Below are 9,928 nucleotides of genomic sequence, written 5' to 3' on the forward strand. Positions count from 1 at the left end.
TCATACCTTGGCAAGGCACGTTTCCACATTCTCTAAATGTAAATGAGTCTTCTGCATATCGCTCTCCTATTCTTTGGCCAAAAAAACAGATTATTTTATGTCTTTTAAGCAATAAGTCATAAAACACATACTTATTAAATACAACCTACTGATCACGGCCCCTTTCTATAGTGTAATTTCAATAAGTCTTCTGCATAACGCTATCTTAATCTTTGGAGAAAAAAACAAATTATTTCAAGCCTTTTTAGCAATAAGTCACAAAACACATGCTTATGAAAGACAACTTATTTATCAACGAACGTTTCTATAGGCAAGTGAAAATCTTCCTACTTATGCAAACTCCTTCAGCTGTTATAGATTGGAGATTGCTCAACTTTCCTGTTAAAATACAGCCATCAAGCTCCAATTTTTTGACAGAAGATCGCCGTGTTTCTTGTCACCTAACAAATTGTCAAAATTTAAAAACCAAGCCAAAAGTACTTCGTCTACATCGGGACGTCTTTAGGAATCGAGCTGAAATAAAAACGGGCATCACATCGTAAGTAACACAGCCATAAAAGATATTCAAACACAAAATTAATGTAATTTGCCGTGACCATGATTCGAACCTGGGTTGTCTCGGTCACAACGAGAAGTCCTAACCACTAGACTATCACGGCTTACGTAGAGTGGGTCCTCGTTGCGCATTTTCTCCCTCACTTGAAAAATTCAAGAACTTCTGATTCAAACTAAACACGTTGCGTTCCTTTAAAAGTTCTGTCCTGTCTGCCTTAAATTCTGTTCAATCATTCTTTGAAAATACGTCTGTTTTAAACTGCTAAGAATTGATGGAATGATTGCATCACTCTGGAAACGAATTAGTCTTATACCTTGGCAAGGCACGTTTCCACATTCTCTAAATGTAAATGAGTCTTCTGCATATCGCTCTCCTATTCTTTGGCCAAAAACAGATTATTTTATGTCTTTTAAGCAATAAGTCATAAAACACATAGTTATGAAATACAACTTACTGATCACGGCACGTTTCTATAGTGTAATTTAAATAAGTCTTCTGCAAAACGCTATCTTAATCTTTGGAGAAAAAAACAAATTATTTCACGACTTTTTAGCAATAAGTCACAAAACACATGCTTATTAAATACAACAACAAAATACAACTTACAAAAAACAGCCATCAAGCTCCAATTTTTTGACAGAAGATCGCCGTGTTTCTTGGCACCCAACAAATTGTCAAAATTTAAAAACCAAGCCAAAAGTACTTCGTCTACATCGGGACGTCTTTAGAAATCGAACTGGAATAAAAACGAGCATCACATTGTAAGTAACACAGCCATAAAAGATATTTAAACACAAAATATAATTTGCCGTGACCAGGATTCGAACCTGGGTTCACGGCTTACGTACAGTGTGTCCTCGTTGCGCATTTTCTCTCTCACTTGAGAAAATCAAGACCTCTGCCAAAGAAAACAAGTTGCGTTCCTTTCAAAGTTCTGTCCTGTCTGACTAATATTCCGTTCAGTCCTTGATTAAACATACATCTCTCTTAAACAGTCGCCAATTGATGAAATGATTGCATACCACCGGAAACCAATTATTCTTATACCTTGGCATAACATGTTTCCAATTTCTCTAAATTTAAATGAGTCTTCTGCATGACGCTCTCGTATTCTTTGACCAGAAAAACAAATTATTTCAAGCCTTTTTAGCAATAAGTCACAAAACACACATGCTTATTAAATACAATTTACTGATCATTGCACGTTTCTATAGGCCACTTCAAATCTTTCTATTGATGCTAGCTCGATAAGCTGTTATAGTCCGGTGATTGCTCACTTCCACTCTTCAACAACAGCTATCAAGCTCCAATTTTTTGAAAACAACGTAGCAGTTTTTCTGGGCACCCAACAAATTGTCAGAATTTAAAAATCAAGCCAGAAGTACTTCGTCTACATCAGGACGTGTTTTTTTTTTTTTTTTTTTTGAAAATTGTTGAATTTATTCCCAGATTGTCATCAAATACACAAGATTTAACAATATCCGGCTATCAGAAACTTTTGAAATTACAAGGCAGTCTTAATTAAAATAAATATCACAGAAAAGATGACTGCTTTGTGAATAGAACAATTGCACATTAGCTGCTCATTTCAATAAATACACTAATTTATCATTCCGTAATGTACAGAAGACTTTGTTTATACACCAGATTTTCTCGAAAGATGGCCTGTCTAGTCGAAAAAAGTCAACATGAATACGGGTTTTAATTATTCCTTTGGCGGCCTTAACAATAGCAACAGCATCCCTGTTTTTTTCTGAAATATTATGTCGTTGCTTGTACACCAAAAACTAAACTGAAGAACACATATGACATACACCATCATCGCTCTAACTTCCTGGTTAAAGGTGGAATTGAATACCTTGTAAATTAGTGTTTTCGAGTCCATATTTGGTAGGTAGTTCGCAAACAAAACAAATATCCAGTTAAAGTCATTAAACACATCCTTAACGATCTTACATTGTACAAACAGATGTAGCCGAGTTTCAGACAGGGAGCAAAAAACACACAAGTCATCGGTGGCTACATTTCTCTTAAGAAGTTTTTCCTTAACGGGCAAAATGTCATGAACCAACTTGTAACTGAAGTTGACCAAATTGTGATCTAAGAATTGATGAAAAACAGTTTTCCATATTCTAACCCAGTCCAAATGCGGCATAGACACCATTGCTCTTGGACAATGTACTATTTTTGTTACAAAATATTCATAAATATACCTGCTTGAACACAATGTTACAGGTTGCTGTACACCTGTGGTAAATTCTCTCCAGGCGCTCAAGGCCAGTCTATAAAAAGGTGGAATGTTTTCAGAATGTGGGACATTGGAACGACAGAATTCACAACAAACATGCCTTAAGGGTAAACCCAACCAATAGATGGCAAAGTATTTCCATTCCGCTGTTGTTCCATGAGTTAATTTTAAAACATGCCGAGTAACAAGTGCTTTTATTTTACATTCTATATTATGTACGTTTAGACCTCCATTCCCTATTTTATTATGTACGACAACTGTCTTCAAACTTTCGGGCTTGTTATCCCACAAAAATCTGAACACAGTTTGGGAACATTGACTGACACATTTAGGTGGGAACAGAGTACACTGTGCAGAAAACCATAAGACAGCTAAAGCAACTGTATTAATTAAGACAGACCTCCCCCGTAGGGTCAAACATCTTCCATTCCATGCTGATACATGTTTCTTTACCTTACTTAAAACACGCTCAGAATTGAGTTCTGTGTGATCTGGTCCAAAAAATACCCCACAAATCTTTGAGTTTGTAGTGATGTTAAGCCCACCACTGTGCACGTTAGTTTCGTCCCAGCTACCAATGGGAAGAACCGTGCTTTTCAACAAGTTGAGTTTTGCTCCTGAGGCTTTTCCATAACTTTCTGCTATTTTAATTACATGCGGAACAGAACTCTCTTCAGATAAAATTACAGTCGTATCATCTGCAAATGCCGACACTCTTGTTTCCTTATTTGTGCCGGGTAACCGTACACCATTAATTTCGTCATTGTTTCTAATGGCCGCTATAAAGGGCTCTAAGGACAACACATACAATAATGGTGACAAAGAACAACCCTGTCGAACACCTCGACTCAGTTTAAATTCTTCTGTTATGTGCCCGTTCACAATAACACTACTTGTAATGTCAGTATATAATAATTGCACCCACTTACAAATGTCGGGTCCGAAGTTAAATTTCTCTAAACATTTGAACAAAAATGACCAGTCTACTCTGTCAAGGCTTTCTCCTGGTCTAAGTTAAGAAAGCATCCTTTTAAATCTTTTTGCTCAACATAATCATATGTATTTCGTAATAAGTGAAGGTTGTCAAAAATACTTCGGCCTAGTATTCCACATGTCTGATTCTGAAGCACAATTGTATCGAACACATTTTTAACCGATTGCACAAAGCTTTAGAAACAATCTTATAATCTACATTTAGTAAGCTAATTGGCCTCCAGTTTTTTATGTTTCGGCATTGTCGGGATCCTTACATAATAGTGTGATTAACCCACAACGCTGTGAATTACCTAATCTACCCAAGTTAAAACAGTAATTAACTACATCTGTAAACACACCCGAAAACAGGGGCCAAAATTGTACATAAAACTCTGCTGGCAAACCGTCGCATCCCGGCGAACGGTTAGACATATTTTTTATTGCAAAAAACAACTCCTGTTCAGTCAAAAGGCCTTCGCAGGCAGTTTTACAATCGTCATTTAACATCGGAAGCGATGACAAGAACTCATCTTGAATGGAGGAGTCAGTATCTTGTTCAGTATACAATTTCATATAATACGACCTTATACACTTAGCAATACCTTCCTGAGATTCATGGGATATTGAAGAATCACTATGACAAGTAATACTTTTGATCATCTTCTTTCTGCCCCTACCAACTTCTCGTCTAATGAAATATTTGGTTGGTTTTTCTCCCTGATCAAAATGAACAGCTTTAGCACGGATAACCACTCACACATGATACGACTTATAAAGGGCATTTAAAGTATTTTTCACATTGCCAATACGCTCACAGTTAAAGATTGGACTAGATTTTAACGCATTTAATTCTTGTTCAAGTTCCAACAAATCACGTTTTTTGTTCATAGATTTCTCCTTGCATAACTCCGAATTCTGTCTTTACATTCCCCTTTGAATGTCTCCCATCTGTCTATTAGATCTGCATGACCAGTTGTACAGACACAGAAAATATCATGGAAGACGGATTTAATATTATCAACAAGCTCCGTGTCATTTAACACAGAAGTATTACACTTCCAGTAGAACGGCCCCCATGAAATGACATCTTCAAAAGAGATATCAAAAAACAAACACGAATGATCAGAAAAAGACACATGTACAGCATCACACTGGGTTACATACTGAAACACAGCGTTAGGGATATAAAATCTATCCAATCTACTGGCACACTGGCGCCTAGACCACGTGTAACAATTCTTATTCGGATGCAGTTTCCTAAAAATATCACAAATACCAAAATCTCTTTTCAAATTATTAATTTCGTCCACTCCATCATTCCTTCCATTAGTGGCACAGCCAGCTCTATCTAATTCAATGCTCTCAACACAATTAAAATCCCCACCCATAATAACCAACTCACTGCCCTGCATCACATTATCTAGATTAGAAATAAACTCTTTTCTTTCCTTTGGATTATTAGGGGCATATACACAAACAAGGTTTAAAGCAGTGTTGTTGAGTTCAACCCTAAGGCTTATGTAGCGACCGTTATGGCACCTCTGTATTTTCCGTATAAAGCAGTCTACCATATACCTAATAATTATTCCCACCCCACAATTTCGATTTGACCCATACGCCCACCTTGCATCGCCCGGGATTTGCAAATATTTAGTGTCATTATAGTTTTCGAAGTGTGTTTCCTGTAAGAATAGTACGTCAATTCCTCTATCGAAAACAAATTGCTTGACATGTTCTTGTTTAGACGGATCCCGTAAACCATTAATATTTAAAGTCCCAAAACGAATATTATTTAAGCTCATTATACAAATAAGTAAAGGTAGAGCGTACATACCCATTGTGGTCAAATAAGAGAGTCCTAATTACGCTACAACTCATTTGTCTCTTTTCATTCGCTGCCTCGCACGAGAAGCAAGCGATTTTCTTTTCCTGTATTCCAGAAGCATGGTGTCCCCCTCCTGAGATGGGGTCGGCGTCATACAGTCTTACGACTGATCGGCATCAACACCATCATAATCAGTAGGATGGGAACTGGGCGGGATAGATGACGCTGCCTCTTCGGCTGTACTGCCATTGTTCAACTTAGCTCGCTTTTCCTCGACCGGGACTGGTGAACGCACGTCGGGAGCGTGCACGTCAGCCACGACCACATTCTTCACCCTCGGGATAGCTGATGACGTTTCATTATCACCAACATCCACTTCTTCGGTGTTCTTAGTATTCTCCCTGACGTCCATCTCCTTATCAGACTCGCTGTCGTCGCTGACGTCATCATCGGCGCTGTCGGCACCATTCCCGTCGATTTCGTCTTCGTTCTCCTCGCTGTCTTGAACCAGTTCCATAGCAGGTGCGTTGAATGGGTCATCATCGTCGCTGACGTCAACATCAACGTCATCTTGTTTTACGGCGTCTTCCTTATTATACTGGCGCATAGTCGGTAGGTTTCCCTTAACTCGCGCCGCGTACGACATTGCTCTCGCACAACAGTCACTGACCGTATGAAGCCCTGAGTCACACATTCGGCATGGATCTGTACAGCCCTTCTCTGTATGAGGATTCTCATGGGGGGGAGAAGCCGTCGCAGTTAGAACACCACAGTGCCCTACACTCTGCCGCCTTGTGTGATTTTTGGCTACACTTCCGACATTTATAGGTTTGCCCGGGGTAGGTAAACATAACAATATCGCAACCGAAATTAATAAAATTTGGTACATAACGAACTTTGTGACACCTAAATCTGTAAATCCGAATACCTTTCCGAACATGTGAGAGCTCCGGGTCTGAAAATCTGGGTTTCGTCACACCCAGGCATTCACCATAGGGTTTCAAAGCTGCCTCGATAGTGTCATCTGACATTTCATCCGGTGCCCAGTGGGCCGTCAGATTCAGGTAAACTGACGACGCGGGCATAATAGACCACGTCGTTCCATTTATAACAACATTGGATTTACTCACTAGGGCATTATGCCCAGCCACTGTAGACACGCGGAGATAGAAGTGTTTCTTTAAATAATTCTTCTGAAAATTTATTAGCTCTGTCTTAATATTTAACACACTTGATAGAAAAGGAATAAAGTCCCTCTGGACAGCCGTACAAAATGCCGGGCTGCTTCGTGTAGAGATTGACACAGACAAAGTTCTGCTTAGCCTGTTTACAGGCGAAAACGATACGGGCTTGGACATACCTGATCCAACGGGGCACACGCCCTTCACCAAACAGTAACCACTGGCCAAGCTCAAGCTCTGTGGGTCAACAGTTCACCATAAAAACAGTCTCAAAAACAAGCGTTGTTGTTGCACAAATGTGTAAACAGCAGAGAATAACCGACACGTCCGTTCACTTCAGCGTCTAGCACACTCTCCCTGCATCACATCGTAAGTAACACAGCCATATAAGATATTTAAATAGAAAATGTAATCTGCCGTGACCAGGATTCGAACCTGGGTTGTCTCGGCCACAATGAGAAGTCCTAAACACTAGACTATCACGGCTTACGTACAGTGTGTCCTCGTTTCGCATTTTCTCCCTCACTTGAGAAATTCAAGACTTCTGACTCAAACGAAACACGTTACGTTCCTTTCAAAGGTGTGTCCTGTCTGACTAATATTCCGTTCAATCCTTCATTAAAAATACGTCTCCCTTAAACAGTCGCCAATTGATGGAATGATTGCATAACACTGGAAATCAAATATTTTTATACCTTGGCATAATATGTTTCCAATTTCTCTAAATTTAAATGAGTCTTCTGCATGAACCTCTCGTATTCTTTGACCAGAAAAACAAATTATTTCAAGCCTTTTTAGCAATAAGTCACAAAACACACATGCTTATTAAATACAACTTACTGATCATTGCACCTTTCTATAGGCCACTGCAAATCTTTCTATTGATGCTAGCTCGATCAGCTGTTATAGTCCGGTGATTGCTCACTTCCACTCTTTAACAACAGCTATCAAGCTCATATTTTTTTAAAACAACATAGCAGTTTTTCTGGGCATAAAACAAATTGTCAGAATTTAAAAACCAAGCCAGAAGTATTTCGTCTACATCGGGACTTGTTTAGGAATGGAGCTGGAATAAAAACGGGCATCACATCGTAAGTAACACAGCCATAAAAGACATTCAAATACAGCCACAACGAGAAGTCCTAACCACTAGGCTATCACGGCTTACGTACAGTGTGTCCTCGTTTCCCATTTTCTCCCTCACTTGAGAAATTCAAGACTTCTGATTCAAACTAAACACATTACGTTCCTTTAAAAGTTCTGTCCTGTCTGCCTTAAAATCTGTTCAATCATTCTTTGTAAATAATTCTGTCTTAAACAGCTAAAAATTGATGGAATGATTGCATAACTCCGGAAACGAATTAGTCTTATACCTTGGCAAGGCACGTTTCCACATTCTCTAAATGTAAATGAGTCTTCTGCATATCGCTTTCCTATTCTTTGGACAAAAGAAACAGATTATTTTATTTCTTTTTAGCAATGAGGCATAAAACACATACTTATTAAATACAACTTACTGATCACGGCACGTTTCTATAGTGTCATTTAAATGAGTCTTCTGCATAACGCTATCTTAATCTTTGGAGAGAGAAACAAATTATTTTACGCCTTTTTAGCATTAAGTCACAAAACACATGCTTATTAAATACATCTTACTTATCAACGAACGTTTCTATAGGCCAGTGAAAATCTTCGTATTTATGCAAACTCGGTCAGCTGTTATAGATTGGAGATTGCTCAATTTTCCTGTTAAAAACAGCCATCAAGCTCCAATTTGTTGCCAGAAGATCGCAGTGTTTCTTGGCACCCAACAAATTGTCAAAATTTAAAAACCAAGCCAAAAGTACTTCGTCTACATCGGGAAGTGTTTAGGAATCGAGCTGGAATAAAAACGAGCATCACATCGTAAGTAACACAGCCATAAAAGATATTCAAACACAAAATGTAATCTGCCGTTACCAGGATTCGAACCTGGGTTGTCTCGGCCACAACGAGAAGTCCTAACCACTAGACTATCACGGCTTAAGTACAGTGTGTAGTCGTTTCGCATTTTCTCCCTCACTTGAGAAATTCAAGACTTCTGACTCAAACGAAACACGTTGCGTTGCTTTCAAAGGTGTGTCCTGTCTGACTAATATTCCGTTCAATCCTTGATTAAACATACGTCTCTCTTAAACAGTCGCCAATTGATGGAATGATTGCATAACACCGGAAACCAATTATTCTTATACACAGGGCCTCACAGTATACCTGTTTCCAATTTCTCTAAATTTAAATGAGTCTTCTGCATGACGCTCTCGTATTCTTTGACCAAAAAAAACAAATTATTTCAAGCCTTTTTAGCAATAAGTCACAAAACACACATGCTTATTAAATACAACTTACTGATCATTGCACCTTTCTATAGGCCACTGTAATTCTTTCTATTTATGCTAGCTCGATCAGCTGTTATAGTCCGGTGATTGCTCCCTTCCACTCTTCAACAACAGCTATCAAGCTCATATTTTTCGAAAACAGCGTAGCAGTTTTTCATTCAATCCAACAAATTGTCAAAATTTAAAAACCAAGCCAGAAGTACTTCGTCTGCATCGGGACGTATTTAGGAATCGAACTGGAATGAAAACGGGAATCACATCGTAAGTAACACAGCCATAAAAGATATTCAAAGACAAAATGTAATCTGCCGTGACCAGGATTCGAACCTGGGTTGTCTCGGCCACAACGACAAGTCCTAACCACTAGACTATCACGGCCTACGTACATCCTCGTTTCGCATTTTCTCCCTCACTTGAGAAATTCAAGACTTTTGACTCAGTAGTATGCAGAGTATAGGTTCTGGTATCCCCCCCCCCCCTTGGGGCCCTCCCCATAACAAAAAGATTCTCCCAACCCCCATTCCCTGAACACCCTCCCCCTGGCAAATAGGGGCTCCCAGCCTCATCTCGAGGCGTATACACACTATAGGTTCTGGCGCACCCTCACCTTGGCCCCCCTTCCCAGAACAAATAGAGGCCCCCCGTTGGGCGCCTCACCAGCCAAGGCCTACACGCCTATTTACAAGTCTAGCCTACATACACACATTGATATGAGGCGACGTAGTTGGCATTTAACAGATAAGGCGTATAGCCTATATGTAGGCCGGA

The 9,928-nt window shown here is 39.3% G+C and overlaps 4 non-coding genes across 4 annotated transcripts; all 4 read right to left on the reverse strand.

The window, feature by feature from the left end:
- Positions 1 to 587: 587 nt before the first annotated feature.
- On the reverse strand, positions 588 to 659 carry Trnah-gug (transfer RNA histidin (anticodon GUG)). Its single transcript has one exon. It is a non-coding gene; the product is annotated as a tRNA-His (tRNA).
- A 6,540-nt stretch (positions 660 to 7,199) lies between these two features.
- Trnah-gug (transfer RNA histidin (anticodon GUG)) lies at positions 7,200 to 7,271 on the reverse strand. The gene has a single exon. It is a non-coding gene; the product is annotated as a tRNA-His (tRNA).
- A 1,464-nt stretch (positions 7,272 to 8,735) lies between these two features.
- On the reverse strand, positions 8,736 to 8,807 carry Trnah-gug (transfer RNA histidin (anticodon GUG)). The gene has a single exon. It is a non-coding gene; the product is annotated as a tRNA-His (tRNA).
- Positions 8,808 to 9,466: 659 nt separating this feature from the next.
- Trnah-gug (transfer RNA histidin (anticodon GUG)) lies at positions 9,467 to 9,538 on the reverse strand. The gene has a single exon. It is a non-coding gene; the product is annotated as a tRNA-His (tRNA).
- Positions 9,539 to 9,928: the final 390 nt, after the last annotated feature.

Source organism: Liolophura sinensis, chromosome 12 (genome assembly GCF_032854445.1).
Source record: "Liolophura sinensis isolate JHLJ2023 chromosome 12, CUHK_Ljap_v2, whole genome shotgun sequence".
Classification (NCBI taxonomy): domain Eukaryota; kingdom Metazoa; phylum Mollusca; class Polyplacophora; order Chitonida; family Chitonidae; genus Liolophura; species Liolophura sinensis.